The sequence below is a fragment of the Phalacrocorax aristotelis genome, chromosome W (assembly GCF_949628215.1).
Source record: "Phalacrocorax aristotelis chromosome W, bGulAri2.1, whole genome shotgun sequence".
Lineage (NCBI taxonomy): Eukaryota > Metazoa > Chordata > Aves > Suliformes > Phalacrocoracidae > Phalacrocorax > Phalacrocorax aristotelis.
In genome coordinates, this window is record NC_134310.1 from 10,720,803 (window position 1) to 10,740,349 (window position 19,547).

A 19,547-nucleotide genomic window follows, 5' to 3' on the forward strand; every position below is an offset into this window, starting at 1 on the left:
AAGGGTACAAAAAGGCATATCCAAAACCTGCAGAGTCACTAACCTAAGAATAACCCAGGATACATTAGAAGGATTTGACAGCTGGCATCCCTTGTCCTCCATGTCATCACCTAACATCTGGCATCTTGCTGCCTGACTGCTGAACAGATGGCTTGAATGTGCCATAGCCCTGGTGCTGTCAGGAGGCAAGGAGGGCTCGTTGCTCCCTAAGGGATGGGGAGCAAGGAGCTAGGCACGATAACAAGGCCAGCAGGGTAGAGGCCTTGCCAGGCAGGGCCCATTCCCACAATATCTAACCAAGGCAGACCCGAGAAGGGTAGCCAGGGTCAACCAAGAGTCTTGATCATCAGGCAAGTTCACGATGATGGGGCAGGTCCAAGGTGAAGCCAGGAGATCAGCCTGCAGCTCAGGGTCCAGTGCAATGGGGGCCATAGTGTGGCACAACCATGGCTGTGGCTAAGCTGGACACAGGCACTGCTACAACATAGCTCAGGCAGGGACAGAAGACCCATAGCTAATGGATGAGCTTAAATGGAGCTCCTGGGCCCATGGGTAAGGGGTGTGGGTGGAGACCTCAGCTGAGGCTGGTCAGGGCCATTAAGGCCTACTAGTGCACTCAGGACCCTGACAGGTGCCTGACTGCTGGACAGACCTCTTGGACACTGTTCTGCTGTGAGTGTGAGACTGTGACTGACACTTGTTTTGTTTCAGTTTTTATTTTAAATTAAATTAAAATTCCCCTCCTATAAGGTCTCACATTGATATTTGCTACATTGTTGATACAATGTTGCTACGATATTTCCTACAGTAGAAGATCTCTTTGCCCTCGATGTCCCTTGCAAGTCTAAAGTTCAGGTGAGCGTTGGTATATTTGGTTTACGTGGCAAGGCTCTGGTAGCGGGGGGAAGGAGGGGTGGTGGTACAGGGGTGGCCTCTGTGAGAAGAGACCAGGAGCTGCCCTCATATCGGACAGAGCCAGTTCCAGCAATCCCCAAAACAGACCCACTACTGGCCAAAGATGAGACAATCAATGCAGCTGGTGGCGTCTCTGTGAAAACATATTCAAGAAAGGGTAAAAAATGCTGCACAGCAGTTGTGAGAGAGGAGTAAGAAAAATGTGAGAGAAACAACCCTGTGTGGAATAATTGCTAGAGGTGACTTAGAAATTAAACTTATGTTTTTAGAAAAGGTACAGCATTGAAGAAGCTTTCAGGGTGAAGTGCAGCTGATATGTGAGGCATCCATTCCATGGAAGTTCCCTAGTAACCATAGATGTCGGCAATGCCAGGAGAACTTGGCGTACTGACTCTAAGAGGAGTTGTCCGGAAGGCGGAGTGGTGTGGAGGCATCGTGGCCAAGCTCTGTGATAAATGGGAACTCAAGGTATCATGGAGCTGGTACACTGCATATTTGCTACCCTAGGCCAACAGTCTGTCAAACTTTTGACAAAATGCTGCCCTTTTGGTGAACTTAGCTCATTATAATATCATTATAATACCAAAACACAGCTCCATCCCAAAAGTTACCTGCCTCTAAGGTGCGACCACCCCTCACTGGGCATGTGCTTTGAATTTCTTCTAGCCTATGCTTTTAAAAGTAAAGTGAGTAAATTTTACACCAATCATAATAAAGGTATGCATGACTAGAGTCACTCAAGCTCCACCTGAAAGATAAAAAATAGTATGAAACGTGTGAAGAGAAAGAGGGTGTTAGGGAAGATACCATCACGTACCACTCTGACTTCTGGGACCAGTCGACGGGCTGAGCCTCTCTTCCCCCCCACTAGGGCGCCTTTGGGTAAGATTAAACCATTTGGTTATACCAAGTGGTTCCCCAGGAAAACTTAGAAACCTCTCTATAGCTTCACTTTAAATCTCCAATGCTTCATATTTGCTTAACGCACTTGTAGCCTAGCAGTGTTACTCATCTTCTTGGTATTTGTGTGTGTCTTGTAACCAGCAATCTTATCACCGGTATTCCAAAGAACCTGTGTATCTGTTGCTTTAATAAATTGTACTATTCATTAATCTAGCCGTGATCGTTCTCATTGAACGCGACCGGCCTGGGCATCTGCCAAATTAGTTACTAACAACAAATACTCTGATGAGTGGTTACTTCTACAACCCTTAGAAAATAAACCGTTGACCAAGTCTGAGACTGAGACTAAGACTGGACTTAGCCGCACCTAGACTCCTCTCTGAGAAGGAGTTTAGAAAGCAAGGGGGTCCTGTCCGAACCTTGTGACCCAACAGTAGGGTCTCTCCCTAGCCACTCCTCAGACTCCTACCATTAATGCAACACTCTGAAGACATCAAGGTCAGGGAAGGAGGAGGTGATCCAGGCACCTGAGCAGAGATTTCCCTGCAGCCCATGGAGAAGACCACAGTGAAGCAGGTTGTCTCCCTGCAGCCTACGGAGGATCACATGCCAGAGCAGGTGTATGTGCCCTGAAGGAAGCTGCAGCCTGTGGCGAGCCCACGCTGGAGTAGGCTCCTGGCAGGAAGGGCAGCCCATGGAGAGGAGCCCACGCAGGAGCAGGTTTTCTGGCAGGAACTGCAGCCTGTGGGATACCCACACTGGAGCAATCTGTTCCTGAAAGACTGCACCCCATGGAATGTAACCACACCGGAGTAGTTCTTGAAGATGGGGAGGAGGACACAGAAGAGTCAGGAATGAAGGAGCGAAGTTGGCCTTGGGAAGAAGGGGGGGTGGTGTTTTCAGTTTTTTCTGTTTCTCACTATCCTACTCTAATTGGCAATAAATTAAATTAATCTTCCCCAAGTCAAATCTGTTTTGCCCACGATGGTAATTGGTGAGCAATCTTTCTGTCTTTATCTTGACCCACAAGCTTTTTTTCATCTTATTTCCTTCCCCTGTCCTGCTGAGGAGGGGGAGTGAGAGAGCAGCTTGGTGGGCACTTGGCAGCCAGCCAGCCAAGGTTAACCTACCACAGTCGGCTTTTCTGGCACCATCTGTACATGCCCAGGCAATATTTCTTTAATCTACCTTTGTAGCTTGTCTCTCCTTGTGCGTAAAGCCTTTTTGCATTCAAATGAGAGCTTATGGGTGAAGGTCAAAGGCAGCCTTGGCTGCAGTGACTATGAGATGGTGGAATTCAGGAACCTGAAGGCAGGGAGGAGGGCAAAAAGCAAGATCACAACCCTGGACTTCAGGAGAGCAGGATTTGGCCTCTTCAAAGACCTGCTTGGAAAAGTCCCATGTTCTCTGGCATTGTTACATATGTAGGGCTATATAGCGGTCACTCATGCTAACATATGGGTTACTAGGCCTAATATGGCTGACACGGCTTGCCCAAGATCACTAACTCCTCACATACGATATCTTCTGCAAGACTCTCAATACACCAAATAATTCTGGGTGGGCCAAATGCTGCAGTTATTACACCTGATATGTGCAGCCATAAAGGAGACCTGGTTAGAAAGGGGAAATTACTGAACAGAATAAATTTCCTGCCAGCCTGGGAACTGTGAGCCTGGGAACTAGGCCTGTGAACCCAAAGCATCCTTGAAGTACAGCTGGGTACCTTGAAACCAGAGACATCCTGAGATACCATCAGTAAGAGCATAAACATGGAACTGTAACAGCAATTTATCATCTGAAAAGGTGAAAAACAGTCTGGAAAAAGGGGAAAACATCCTGAGGAAGTAGGAATTGGTAAATGCCATTGGCTGGTCTAACTGCAAGAACAGGAAAACAGTCTGGAAAAAATATTGGTCTGAAAGAACAAAAATCATCATCATCTATTGGCTGTTCCAGGTGGAAACCAGAAATTAGCAGCATCTATTGGCTGCTCAGAAAAGTATGTCCCACTCCTTCTGATGTCTCTGTGATATAAAAATGACTTAATTTTTATCCAAAATGGAGCTTCTCTCTCTCTGAGAACTTCCTGTGCTGCACGTGCTTTTCCTTTTCCTAAACAGGTTGAGCTCTCTGCGTGAACTTTCTCTTTTATTTTATTGGTCCCACTCTGGGCCCACTTCTGGGGGCAGTTCGGATTGTCCTCCCACTTCCGGGATGGTTTGGCCCCTTCTGAGATCTAATTCACTTGATACCAGTATTATCCATATAAGTAATTGATCATAAGTATATCTGCTTTTATATTGTTGATAAATTTGCTGCACTAAGGATGTTTGTAGTAACCTGTAATAGTATATACCTACTTGGTTGTTGCTGTTATTGGTTGTTGCTATAATATTGATTGCTGGTATTATTGATTGCTGATAGTAATTTGTAATGGCTTGATATATATACATATTCATTTTGTTAGTCATAAGTATACTTGCTAGTGGTGATTTGTGTGGTATTTGTGGTAATCTGTAATAAAGTAGAGAAATTAAGAGGATAAAAGCCTCTGTGTTCTTGTGTATTACAGAATCCTATGAACCCACGGTCATGATCTCTACACACCCACAGGATGGGTAACCCTTTAGGTCATGACAAAACCTCAAAGATCATAGAAGTACCCAAGGATGCATCAGTTCAAACAAGTGAACCGAGTACAACTGAGTTGCTTTGAAGTAGTTCTAGTAACTACAGTTAACTGTAAAGTATTTTATTACTAGTAATAATAGTTTAGGCCTATCTCTTGCTGTGGGACTAGATGCATTTTTTTTTCCTCCAGAGGGCTACCGAAGTCAGGAAAAACTATAATCAATCAAAAATTAATAAATACACAATTTTTCTGCAACCAACTTACCTTAGAGATTCACTTTTGGTAGAACAGAATGAAGGTGGAATATGTGGAAACACAAATAAATACAGTCACTTTAGGATGCTGAAAAAAAAAAATTAGGATGCTGAAAAAAAAATTCTGACCAGTGGGATAAGTATCCACAAGCCTTTCTGTGGTGATCTATTACTATTCTAATGTTACCCACGTTAGTTACAAACCAGCTCCGATTTAAATATCCACTGCTGGCTGAAGCTAAGCCAATCAGCAAAGCTGGTGGTGCCTCTGTGAAAACATATTTAAGAAAGGGCAAAACACTGCACAGGCAGTGAGGAACAAAAAGCATGAGAAACAATTCTGCGAACACCAAAGTTAGAGAAGAAGGAGGGTGAGGAGGTGCTCCGGGTGCCGGAGTAGATATTCCCCTACATCCCATGGAAGAGACCGCAGTGGAGCATCTATTCACATTGAAGCCCATGGCGGTCCCCACATTGGAGAAATTGGATATTGCCTGAAGGAAGCTTCAGGCTGTGGAGAGCCCACACAGTAGCAGGTTCTCCTTACAGGAACTGTAGCCCATGGGGAACTCATGCTCAAATGGTGGCGTTTTTTTTCTTGAAGGACTGCAGCCTGTGGAGAGGACCCATGCCAGAGCAGGCTTGTCCTGAAGGATTGCAGCTCATGGAGATGACCCATGCTGGAGCAGGGGAAACACATGAGGAGGAAGGAGCAGCAGAGACTAACTGTTATGAACTAACCGTAACACCCCCCTGTGCTGCTCGGGGGGGTGGGACAAAAGAGGCACAGTCAGGAATGAAGGAGTGGAGATGCGACTGGGAAAAAGGGTCACTGATGTCACCAAAATCAGGAATAAAACTCCTTAACACCAATGTAATATTAAGAAGCAGGCAGTCGTTATTACGGCACTGGATGCACGGGGGATAATTCCTCCTAGCGTGCATGCCACAAGTCGCAACAGAGAAAGCTTATATTGGCTCAGTTATATACATATGCATTAGATTTCCAGGAGCAGTTATACATATTCATACACAGTGTGTTGCAAGAGGTGTCGGTTTCAGCTGGTGTTCTGACTCTTATCTAGAAGGAGATGTCCTTAGTTCCTTTTATTTTGGTTTCAACTGACCTCTGCTGCTAGACTGTTTGCATCCTGGCTGCTAGGTTGTTTGTGCCCCTCCAGAATGTGCCGATCACACTTGCGAAGATTATGTCCTTGAGTGCGTTCTTGCCTGAGGCCCCTTACAACAATTCCCCACTTCTGAGATTTCTCCATCTCATTAGAGAGATCTTGTCATGGGTTTAGCTGGAATAGAGTTAACTTTCTTCACTGTAGCTGGCATAGTGCTGTGCTTTGGACTTAGCATGAAAACAATGTTGATAACACAACAATGTTTTAGTTTAGCTGGGTAGTGCTTGCACTAGTCAAGGACTTCTCTAGCTTCCCATGCACTGCCAGGTACACAAGAAGCCGGGAGGGGAGGGGGCAAAGCCGAGAGAGCTGATCCAAACTGGCCAAAGGGATATTCCATATCATGTGATGTCATGCCCAGTATGATAACTGGGAGGAGCTGGCTGGGGGAGGCAGGCAGCAACTGCGGCTCCAGGAACAGCAGCATCGGTCGGCGGGTGGTGAGCGGTTGTATTGTTTATGGTTTGGGGTTTTTTTATTTTTCCCTTTTCCTTGTTATTATATTATCATAATTATTATTAGTATCATAATAATAATTATTATTTTATTTTAATTATTAAACTGTTCTTATCTCAACCGACAAGTTTTATTTTTGTGGTTTTGCTCTTCTGATTCTCCCCCCCATCCCACGGGGGGGGGAGTGAGTGAGTGGCTGCGTGGTGCTTAGTTGCCGACTGGGGCTGAACCACAACAGTCCTTTTTGGCGCCCAAGGTGGGGCACGAAGGGTTTGAGATAATAACAGTTGCTGGTCACAGCATAGACTCTGTTCTCAATATTAGTTTATCCTATCTGCACTGTGCTCTTGTATTTGCTGTGCCTGTTAAAGGTTGGTGTTGATTTTTTGTAGTCTGCTGTGCTCTGCATTGAGTAGCGATATTTTGCCTGGGAGAGTTGTTTTTAAAACATTGGCCTTGAGTTTTATTTGGTATTTGAAGTTTATATTGGAGCCGTTACTGTACATCGGGTACCACCTCATGGAGACAATTAGCAATTATACCTCCTCCTCTGAGAGTTTTTTTTTATGGAGGAAATAAAGAATGGCACCTTAGCTACCCTCTTCTATAATGCCTCCCCCGTCTTTACAACAACTTTTCAGTATCTTGAACATCCTTGGGTAGTTAAGATATATCGGCTGTTATTTCTTTGGCAGATTGTTTCACTTCTGTCTAAGGTTAAAAAGCAATTTAAGAATATCATCCAGAGATCTGCCCCAAGGCTCGATAGTTATGAGTGGCACGGCATGTGGGATAGTATGGGCAAATACCTAGGACAGTGGGCACCTCCAGTGGTCTGGAACTTCACCCCTGAACAAGTGCAGAATCCTGAAAAACTAGTAGAGTACTTGGAGGAAGTATGTTGTCACCCCGGCAGCTCCAGAGAGACACAGATAACTGCAATGTGCTGGGGCCTGGCCCATGCGTACCGAGCCCTGCTCAACAGTATTCAGTGCTCCCAAGAGGAAGAGAAGGCCTCTGGATCTAAGAAGACAAAGAAAAAGAAAGCAACAGGCACTGAGGCCACTCCAATTCCGATGACAGGCACCGTGGCTACTCAAGCCCCCACGACAGGCACTGCAGCTGAATCAGAGAATCAACCCGTGCCGGTATCAGTCACCCCCATACACAAGAAGAAATCTTGGAAGAGAAAGTCAACTCGTTTAGAAAGAGGTGATGAAAGAGTAGGGCCATCATGAGGCGAGAAGGAAGAAGAGGAAGAACTCAAACAACGCAGAAACCACCTGATCCCTATCCTTGAGTGAGCTGCGAGATATGCGGAAAGATTTCAGCCGTCATCTAGGTGAGCACATTGCCACCTGGCTGCTCCGATGCTGGGATAACGGGGCCAGCAGTCTGGAATTAGAGGGGAAGGAAGCCAAAAAAATGGAATCCCTTTCTAGGGAAGGGGGCATTGACAAAGCGATTGGAAAAGGGGCACAAGCCCTCAGCCTCTGGAGGCAACTCCTGTCCAGTGTGAAAGGCAGGTATCCCTTCAAGGAAGATGTAATATATCGCCCAGGAAAATGGACTGCCATGGAGAAAGGTATCCAGTACCTGAGGGAATCAGCCATGCTGGAGGTGATTTATGGTGACCTGGAGGATCAAGAGTCATCCAAAGATACAGATGCACACGACCCATGTGGCAGAAGCTTGTATGAAGCGCACCATCGACGCATGGAAACTCATTGGCAGTAATGTCCTGGAAAGATGACGAGGCACCAACAGTGGTGGAGGTGATTGATAGACTCCGAGATTACGAAGCAAATCTCTCTTCCTCCCTCGTCTCGGCTGTGGAGAAACTATCCTGAGAGGTCCAGCAACTCAAAGAAGATAGGTCCTACTCCCCACCTCTATGGGGTAGTGCCTCAGCCATTAGGAATAAGCATCCCTTTGCTCACAGAGAGAGGATATGCACCACAGGCCACCCTATGGTTCTACCTGCGTGACCACAGAGAGGACATGAGGAGGTGGGATGGCAAGCCTACCTCGACACTAGAGGCACGGGTACGTGAGCTGCAAGGAAGAACAGTCACTCAGGGAGGTTCTTCCAGGAAAGCTGCTGCTCCAGTTTCCAGTGAGAAGGTCCGCAGACAGAGGAGCAGAAGCGCTGATTTTATTTCTGAGCGTAATAGAGAGACTCTTGATTCACATTTACAGGAAGTGAGTTGCGAATGCCATGATCAAGACTAGAGGGGCCCTGCCTCCAGCCAGGTGGAGGAAAGGGACAACCGGGTTTACTGGACTGTGTGGATCCGATGGCCTGGCACATCACACCCACAGGAGTATAAAGCTTTAGTGGACGCAGGCGCACAGTGCACCTTAATGCCATCAAACTATATAGGGGCAGAACCCATCCGTATTGCTGGAGCGACAGGGGGATCCCAAGAGCTAACTGTATTGGAGGCCAAAGTGAGCCTAACCGGGAATGAGTGGCAAAAGCACCCCATCGTGACTGGCCCAGAGGCTCTGTGCATCCTTGGCATAGACTACCTCAGGAGAGGGTATTTCAAGGACCCAAAAGGGTACAAGTGGGCTTCTGGAATAGCTGCCTTGGAGACGGAGAGAATTAAACAGCTGTCTGCCTTGCCCAGTCTCTCGAAGGACCCTTCTGTTGTGGGGTTGCTGAAGGTCAAAGAACAACAGGTGCCGATCGCCACCACAACAATGCACCAGCGGCAATATCGCACCAACCGAGACTCCCTGATTCCCATCCATGAGCTCATTCATCGACTGGAGAGCCAAGGAGTGATCAGTAGGACCCACTCACCCTTTAACAATCCCATATGGCCAGCGCGGAAGCCTAATGAAGAGTGGAGGCTTACAGCAGACTATCGTGGCCTGAACAAAGTCACTCCGCCACTGAGTGCTGCCGTGCCGGACATGCTAGAACTTCAGTATGAACTGGAGTCCAAGGCAGCCAAGTGGTATGCCACAATTTATATTGCCAATGCGTTTTTCTCCATTCCTTTGGCAGCAGAGTGCAGGCCACAGTTTGCTTTCACTTGGAGGGGCGTCCAGTACACCTGGAATCGACTGCCCCAGGGGTGGAAACACAGCCCTACCATTTGCCGTGGACTGATCCATAATGCACTGGAACAGGGAGAAGCTCCAGAACACCTTCAATACATTGACGACATCATCGTGTGGGGTAGCACAGCAGCAGAAGTTTTTGAGAAAGGGAAGAAAATTGTCCAAATCCTTCTGAAGGCCGGTTTCGCCATAAAACAAAGTGAGGTCAAGGGACCCGCACAGGAGGTCCAGGTCTTAGGAATCAAATGGCAAGGTGGACGTTGTTAGATCCCAATGGATGTGAAAAGAATCAGGCCACTGAAGAACATCGAAACAACCAGCAGGTAGATCAGGCTGCCAGGATTGACGTGGCTGAGGTGGATCTGTACTGGCAACATAAGGGTGAATTATTTCTAGCTGGGTGGGCCCATGACACCTTCAGGCCATCAAGGGAAAGATGCAACATACAGATGGGCTCATGATCGAGGGATGGACTTGACCATAGATGCTATTGCGCAGGTTATCCTATTGCTAGTTGGTGGACACATGGTCGCTGTTTTCAGTCAAGGGGGTTATTCTGTTGTAATATGGGATCTGGGCAGTCAGTGGAGGGAGGAATATTTTTTTTAGAAAAATCACCTTTGGGATATTTATTGAAACGCTGGAGGGATGTGGCGGGTGGCTCCCTTACAAGGAAGCAGTTAATCGAATATTGTAATCAAGGTCGGGTTGGATGGGGCTTTGAGCAACCTGATCTAGTGGAAGATGTCCCTACCCATGGCAGGGGAGTTGGACTAGATGATCTTTGAAGCTCCCTTCCAACCCAAACCATTCTATGATTCTGTGAAGCCCCATCAGAAGTACTCTGGTTAGGCAACCAGGTTGGTACCTGGTTAGGTACTTTTAGTCCTTAAAGACCTGACAGTTTTCCTCAGCTCCTTTGCCCTTTGGACCTACTGTCCACGGGATCCCACTTTCTGATTTCCTGAATAAGCCAAAATATGCTGTGCATTCCAGAATATTTCTGGAGAGTGTCAGGTATGCCTTCTTGATACAGGTACTAGATTAACCAACCAGGGATGATGTGCAGCTGGATCTGTATGGTGGGTTGACCTTGGCTGGCTGCCAGGTGCCCACTAAGCCACCCTATCACCCCTCCTTCTCATCAGGACATGGGGAGAAAAAGATGGAAAAGCTCGTGGATTGAGATAAGGACAGGGAGATCACTTGCCAATTACTGTCACAGGGAATAAATAAATTTAATTTATGTCCAATTAAAATAGATTTGGGTAGTGAGAAACAAAGACAGAAAGTTAAACAACATCTTCTCCCCACCCACCCCCCTTTTCCCAGTCTCAGTGTTGTAAGGAGCCTCGGCACATCCTGGAGGGATGCAAACAACCTAGCAGCCAGGATGCAAACAGTCTAGCAGCAGAGGTCAGTTGAAACCAAAATAAAAGGAACTAAGGACATCTCCTTCTAGATAAGAGTCAGAACACCAGCTGAAACCGACACCTCTTGCAACACACTGTGAATGAATATGTATAACTGCTCCTGGAAATCTAATGCATATGTATATAACTGAGCCAATATAAGCTTTGTCTGTTGTGACTTGTGGCATGCACGCTAGGAGGAATCATCCCCCGTGCATCCGGTGCCTCAATAAAGAATGCCTGCTTCTTAATACTACATTGGCGTTGAGTTTTATTCCCAATTTTGGTGACAGTTTTGGCGACCCAGGTGGGACTCTGGTCCTGAACCTCGACGGATCCGCGGGATCGCAGGACCTCCAGCCAGCACCAAGGGATTCTCAGGGAGAACCTCCGATTCCCAGACCAAAGAGCTCTGAGCAAGGCCCCTGAAAAGGTAAAGGCATTCTTTTCTTAAAGGATTTAAAGGAATATTAAAGGTAAAGGTTGCCTGCCTGTAAGGCGCGGCGAAAGCTACGCAGGGTTGGGCTATAAAGGTACCTAAGGGAAGGGCTTGATCCTATTGGACGCAAGTCCGTAGGACACCCGGGTTCGGAATTTGGTATTTGGTTTGGCACAACTAAACCTTCGATAGAAGGGGTGGGTTAGAGTCCCACTGAAAGTGGTATGAGGGGTTTGAGTCCCCAAAACATCTCGACCAGTCAAAGGTCTGCCCGCACGGGAAAGGTAAGGGAAGGCTTGTTTGCATGCTATTACGGGGATGCCTAGAGTGCCAGTCGTAAGGGTAAGGGAAAGCTTGTTTGCACGTAGTGCCAGCCATACGGGGGGGTGTGTGTGTGGAGGGTGTTTGTGTGGTGTGTGTGATTTGCATGTTTTGTGTTAATTGATCGATCAAGGGGGTTATTCTGTTGTAATATGGGATCTGGGCAGTCATCAGAGGGAGGAATTAAAAAAAAAATTAAAAAGAAATCAGCTTTGGGATGTTTATTGAAACATTGGAGGGATGGGGGGGTGGGGGGATTAACTGCAAGGAAGCAGTTAATCGAATATTGTAATCATTGGTGGCCAACGTATACTTTGGAAAATCAAGAGAAACGGCCTAAGAATGGAACTTTGAAATATAATACTATATTACAGTTAATATTGTTTTGTAAAAGAGAAGGAAAATGGGATGAGATACCATATGTGGATTTGTTTTTCACGTTGTGGAATGATTGGAAAAGTAGAAAAGAATGTGGATTGATTACTAAGGATGCAAAGGCTTTGGCTTTAGAACAAATTCGGGACAAACGCCTAAACGATGTTGTTCTGCATGTAGTATTGGTAAAAGGTGTAAAAATACAAGGAGCCGGTGGAAAAGGAAGATGATGTAGGATTATTAGTGGCTCTGGGACAGGGAAATCTACGGGGAGGTAATGATCAGGGTGGAAACAGGGAAGTTGGAGAAGTGGATAAGAGGGATGTGAACATTGATGCTGAAAGTGAAGGGGAGAATTTCAGTCCAGTAGCAGGAAGAACTAGAAGTGGGAGCAATGCTACAAGCGCCCTTAAGGCAGGCTGTGGGTCTGACAGGAGAACCAGTGTGAGTTAAAGTACCCTCCTCGGTAGCAGACTTAAGGGCTTGGAAAGAGATGGCTGGAATGTATAGGGAAGACCCAGAAAAGGTGGCGAAGGTATTGGAAACTACTGTGGAGACTCATGATCCAGAGTGGAAGGTATACAGGTGGTGTTGAATATATTGTTGACATATGAGGAGTGGAGGGCTGTTGTGGTTAAGGCTAGGGAAGACTCAGAGAGGGTTCACACTCAGGATGCACAGGCAGAAAGACTGGAGGATCATTTTTCCCACCACCAACCCGAATCGGGACCCTAACAATCAGGCACAAAGGTTATTGTTAACTGAATATCAGAGGTTGATATTGTTTGGTGGAAGGAATGCAATTCCAAAACCAAAAAACTTGTCAAAATTATATCAGGTGGTACAAGGGAAAGATGAAACTCTATCGGCTTTCTTTGAACAACTATGTGATGAGGCTAGGAAATGGACAGATTTGGATCCAGAGAAAGACCGATGCACTAACGTTTATGACTCTCTTTGTGGGGCCGTCAAATCCTGATATTAGGAGAAAACTGCAAAAGCTAGAAGGAGCAGAGGCAAGATCTATGGCTAAGTTGTTAGAGGTGGCATGGAAAGTGTATATTAATAGGGAGGAGGAGGAGGAGAAGAAGCCACAGGAAAAGGAGCAAGTTAAGAAAGAGAATCACAAGGCTTAATTGCTGGCTGCAGCAATAGCGGAAGGCAACCGAAATAGTAAAAGGCAAAATGATGAGTATAGGTTAGATCGCCCTCCTATGGGAAGAAGTATGAGGACCCCCCTTTATACCTGGGGAAAGCAAACTTTTAAATAAGGATCAGTGCTTTTTTTTTTTTTTTTGTAAACAAAAGATGCAGTAGGAGAAGGAATGCCCTCAGAAGCATTTTCAGATAAACTTTCCAAGAAACCAGGAAAATCCTACGGTGGAAGAGCTGCTTATTTTGGGTCAAGATTCAGATTGATGGGGACCAGGGGATGAATCAAAAGTCTCCCCAACAGAACCCCTGGTTACCTTGAAGTCAGGGAATGATAAGATAGATTTTTTTTTTTCAATAGATACAGCAGTGGCAGGTTCAGTGTTAAATACTTGTACAGGTAAACTGAGTAAAAAACCATATCTATTGTTGGGGCCACAGGGAAAAAGGAGGTAAGGCCTTTCTTCCAATCAATTAAGTGTGGAATTGGAAGCGGAGCTTTTACTCACAGATTTTTATACATTCCTGAATGCCTGGTGCCCTTGATGGGAAGAGATTTATTGACCAAATTAGACGCGCAGATAACATTTAAGAATGGAGAAGTGTGATTATTAATACCTGAATGAAAAGCTGTGGAAGTGAGAATTTTTATGTTACAGAATGCACAAAGACCAGAGGAGGAAATTCCTGCAGGAGCAGAGGATGCAGTAACACCCTTGGTATGGGCTGATGGAATCCCAGGTCGGTCTAAATTGGCAGAACCAGTAAAAGTTGTCTTAAAACCTGGAACTAAGCTGGTAAGGCAAAAACAGTACCCTATCAAGTGGGAGGCTAGGAAGGGGTTGGAAAGATTAATAATGAAATATTTGGAGCACTGATAGAGTGTAAATCAGAATATCACACTGATATTGCCAGTAAAAAAAAAAACCCAAAACGGCAAGGAATATAGATTAGTTCAAGACTTAAGAGCCATGAATCAAATTGTTCAAGATATTCACCCAGTAGTGGCTAACCCATATACCTTGCTGACAACCTTGAAGGAAAAGCATAAGTGGTTTACTGTGCTTGATCTCAAGGATGTCGTCTTCTGCACACCTCTAGACAAAGACAGCCAGGCAATATTTGCCTTTGAATGGGAAAGCCCCACCACTGGGCGCAAAACACAACTTACCTGGATGGTACTGCCTCAAGGGTTTAAGACTAGTCCTACAATATTTGGCAACCAGCTGGCAAATGAGCTGGAATTATGGAAGAAGGAAAACCCAGAGGGAACAATACTGCAATATGTAGATGACATTTTGCTGGCTGCAGAGACTCGGAGTGTCTACAAGCCTGTTGAATTTCTTAGGACAAGGAGGATACCGTGCATCAAAGAGCAAAGCTCAGGTGGGAAAAGAGACTGTGATTCATTTAGGTTTTGAGATTTCACAAGGACAACGGAGACTGGGAGCCAACAGAAAAGAAGCAATCTGCCAAACTCCAGAACCAAGAACCGTATGAGAGCTGAGGGCGTTTCTGGGTATGGCTGGGTGGTGCAGGCTGTGGATCCTCAATTATGGACTATTGGTAAAACCCCTTTATGAAACCTTGAAGGGGTCAACAGAGAACTGCTGACGCGGAAGTCATGGACACAGCACACGATCAATATGATCAAGCAGATGTCGGTTTATTGCAGACACATCACAGTTAATATAGCTCTTTAACCACCTTATCACGTGCAAGCCTATTGTTAATTGGTCAGCTATGTTTGGCCATGCAGTTAGTTATATTCGGATTTGCTTATACTCTTAATCCACGCGCACAGCCTGATCTGCCCATATCCTGCTTTTAGTTCCGCTAGTCGGTGGTTACTTCCCCTTTTTCCTGCTTGCTTCATGCCTTTAAAACCGCAGTCGACCTTTGTGACATCCTTGAGGCCTTCTTGTTCACAGGCAGATTAAGTCCACACAGTCTGAGTCTGGATTGTTCACTACGTGTCCTTGGCTTTCCAGATATCCCACAGAGAACCACCTACTATGGACCCCTGAATGCCAAGTAGCTTTTAAGGACTTTAAAAAGGCTTTGATGTCAGCACCTGCATTGGGACTGCCCGATTTGTCTAAACCTTTTGAGTTATTTGCACATGAAAGACAACATCTTGCTTTGGGCATGCTGACTCAAAGACTGTGAACCTGGAGGAGAGCTGTGGGGTATTTCTCTAAACAAATTGGATAATGTCAGTAAAGGATGGCCAGGATGTTTGTGTGCTGTAGCCGCAACTGTTCTTCTAATCCAAGAAGCTAGGAAATTAACAATAGGACAAAGAATCACAGGTGCACGTTCTGCATATGGTGGTTTCTGTCTTAGAGCAAAAGGGGGGACATTGGTTGTCTCCAGGCCGTATGCTCAAATATCAAGTTATCTTGTTGGAACAAGATGATGTGGAACTTAAAATCACCACAGCAATCAACCCAGCAATGTTTTTGAATTCAGAAGTAAGGGACTCCGAACCCTTGCACCATGATTGTCTGCAAACCATTGAACGCGTATATTCCAGCAGACAGGATTTAAGAGATGAACCGTTAACTAATCCTGATTTGGAGCTGTTTACAAATGGTAGCAGCTTCATAGGAGATGGGAAACGGATGGCTGGGTATGCGGTGGTTACAACTACACAGATAATAGAGGCTGGGGCCCTACCTATCCATACGTCGGCCCAGAAGGCGCAACTAGTGGCGTTGAGACAAGTCTTTGAAGGTAGCTGAAGGGAAAAAGGTAAATATATGGACTGATTCAAAATATGCATTTGGGATAGGCCATGCACATGGGGCTATCTGGAAAGAAAGAGGATTGTTGTCAGTTCAAGGATCACCTATTAAATACAAGGAAGAGATTCTCCAACTTCTACAGGATAGTCAAAAACCTAAGGAAGTGGCGATAATGCATTGCAAAGCACATCAGTTCGGACAAACTGCAGTAAACATGGGTAATCGATTGGCTGATAAAACTGCTAAAGAGGTGGCTGAACAAGGCATCCTTGCATTGGTACCAGTAAAACAGGTGAAGCTCCGACGTTTGAAACCTAACTATAGTGAGACAGACCAACAACTGGCATCATTGTTGAAAGCAACCACAAACAGAGAGGGTTGGCTGATAACTCCCACAGGAGAAGTCATTGTAAAGAAGGCACACGAGGAAATGCACTGGGGTAATGAGACTATGATTTCTAGGCTTCAAAATTTGATTATATGTGCAGGGATGACTGCAATAGTAAAGTCTGTAACAGCAAAATGCCTCATTTGTTTAAAAAAATTAATCCCATGAACAGGAAAAGACCGCCCCCAGGGGCCACTAGGCAAGGAAAATCCCCCGGAGATCATTGGCAAATTGATTTTTCTGAGTTACCAAAACAAAATGGTTATAGATATCTCCTGGTATTGATTGATACTTTTGCAGGATGGCCGGAAGCTTTCCCCTGTCACACCAACAAAGCTAGGGAAGTAACCAAGTTATTACTTAACTTATTATTATAATAATCTTGATAACCTGTATATTAATACAATGTACTCCTATGATTAGAAACCGGTGTGAATCAAAATACATAAGGTATTGAGATCTCCCTAATGAAGTAGTGTCATGGTTTAGCCCGGTCAGCAACCAAGCATCATGCAGCCTCTCGCTCGCTCCCCCCTGGTGGGACAGGGGAGAGAATCGGAAGAGTAAAACTGAGGCAACTCATGGGTTGAGATAAAGACAGTTAATTAGGGAAAGCAAAAGCTGGGCGCGGAAGCAAAGCAAACCAAGGAATTCGTTCACTACATCCCATGGGCAGGCAGGTGTTCAGCCGTCTCCAGGAAAGCAGGGCTCCATCACACATAACGGTTACTTGGACCTGGGACGACAAACGCCATCACTCCGAATGTCCCCCCCCTTCCTCCTTCTTCCCCCAGCTTTATATACTGAGCATGACGTCATATGGTATGGATAGTGTTCCGGGCAGTGGTATGGGGCAGGCGATATGTTTCCAGCCAGCCGGTCGTTGTTTCTACCATTGTAAGCACGTGGCGCTTGCCTTGGTGGGTTTGTGGGAGTGTATTATAGTCAATTTGCCAGGCCTCCCCATATTTATACTTCAGCCATCGTCCCCCATACCACAGAGGCTTTACCCGCTTCGCTTGCTTGATTGCAGCGCATGCTGCACATTCATGGATAACCCGCGCAATAGCATCCATTGTCAAGTCCACCCCTCGATCACAAGCCCACCTGTATGTTGCATCTCTCCCTTGATGGCCTAGAGGTGTCATGGGCCCATCGAGCTAGAAATAGTTCAACCTTATGTTGCCAGTCCAGATCCACCTCAGCCATGTCAGTCTTGGCAGCCTGATCTACCTGCTGGTTGTTTTGATGTTCTTCAGTGGCCTGACTCTTGGGGACGTGAGCATCCACATGGCATACTTTCACAACCAGGTTCTCTACCCGGGCAGCAATATCTTGCCACAATGTGGCAGCCCAGATGGGTTTGCCTCTGTGGTGCCAGTTGCTCTACTTCCACTGCTGTAACCAACCCCACAGGGCATTTGCCACCATCCAGGAGTCAGTATAGAGATAGAGCACTGGCCACTTTTCCCGTTCAGCAATGTCTAAGGCCAGCTGGATGGCCTTTACCTCTGCAAACTGGCTCGATTCACCTTCTCCTTCAGCAGTTTCTGCTACTTGTCATGTAGGACTCCATACAGCAGCCTTCCATCTCCGATGCTTTCCCACAAGGCGACAGGACCCATCAGTGAACAGGGCATACTGCTTTTCCTCTTCTGACGGTTTGTTATACAATGGGGCTTCTTCAGCACGTGTCACCTCCTCCTCTGGTGATATTCCAAAATCTTTGCCTTCTGGCCAGTCCATAATCACTTCCAAGATTCCTGGGTGACTGGGGTTTCCTACTCGAGCGCGCTGGGTGATCAGTGCAACCCATTTACTCCACGTAGCATCACTTGCATGATGTGTAGAGGGGACGTTTCCTTTGAACATCCAGCCCAGCACCGGCAGTCGGGGTGCCAGGAGCAACTGTGCTTCAGTCCCAACCACTTCTGAAGCAGCTCAGACCCCTTCATATGCTGCCAATAGCTCTTCTTCAGTTGGAGTATAGCGGGCTTCGGACCCTCTGTATCCCCGACTCTAAAACCCATGGGATCAAACTTGGGCCTCCCCTGGTGCTTTCTGCCAGAGGCTCCAGGTAGGGCCATTCTCCCCAGCTGCAGTGTACAGCACATTTTTTACATCTTGTCCTGCCCTGACCGGCCCAAGGGCTACTGCATGAACTATTTCCTGTTTAATCTGTTCAAAGGCTTGTCGTTGCTCAGGGCCCCATTTGAAATCATTCTTCTTCTGGGTCACTTGACAGAAAGGGCTTACGATCAGACTGTAATTTGGAATATGCATTCTCCAAAAACCCACAATGCCCAAGAAAGCTTGTGTTTCCTTTTTGCTAGTTGGTGGAGACATGGCTGCTATCTTGTTGATCACATCAATTGGAATCTGACGACGTCCATCTTGCCATTTGATTTCTAAGAACTGGATCTCTTGTGTGGGTCCCTTGACCTTTCTTTGTTTTATGGCAAAACCAGCTTTCAGAAGGATTTGGACTATTTTCTTCCCTTTCTGAAACACTGCTGCTGCTGTGTTGCGCCACACAATGATATCATCAACGTATTGTAGGTGTCCGGGAGCTCCACCTGATTCCAGTGCATTATGGATCAGTCCACGGCAAATGGTTTGACTGTGTTTCCACTCCTGGGGCAGTCGATTCCAGGTGTACTGGACGCCCCTCCAAGTGAAAGCAAACTGGCCTGCACTCCGCTGCCATAGAGATTGAGAAGAATGCATTAGCAATATAAATTGTGGCATACCACTTGGCTGCCTTGGACTCCAGTTCATACTGAAGTTCTAGCATGTCTGGCACGGCAGCACTCAGTGGCGGAGTGACTTTGTTCAGGCCACGATAGTCTGCTGTAAGCCTCTACTCTCCATTACATTACTGTACTGACCCTATGGGACTGTTAAAAAGTAAGTGGGTCTAACTGATGACTCCTTGGCTCTCCAGTCGGTGAATGAGCTCATAGATGGGAATTGGTCTCGGTTGGTGCGATATTACCACCGATGCACTGTTCTGGTGGCAATTGGCACCTGTTGTTCTTTGACCTTCAGCAACCTCACAACAGAAGGCTCCTTCGAGACACCAGGCAGGGTAGAGAGCTGTTTAATTCTCTCCGTCTCCAAGGCAGCTAAACCAAAAGCCCACTTGTAACCTTTTGGGTCCTTGAAATACCCTCTCCTGAGGTAGTCTATGCCAAGGATGCACAGAGCCTCTGGGCCAGTCACGATGGGGTGCTTTTGCCACTCATTCCCGGTTAGGCTCACTTTGGCCTCCAATACAGTTAGCTCTTG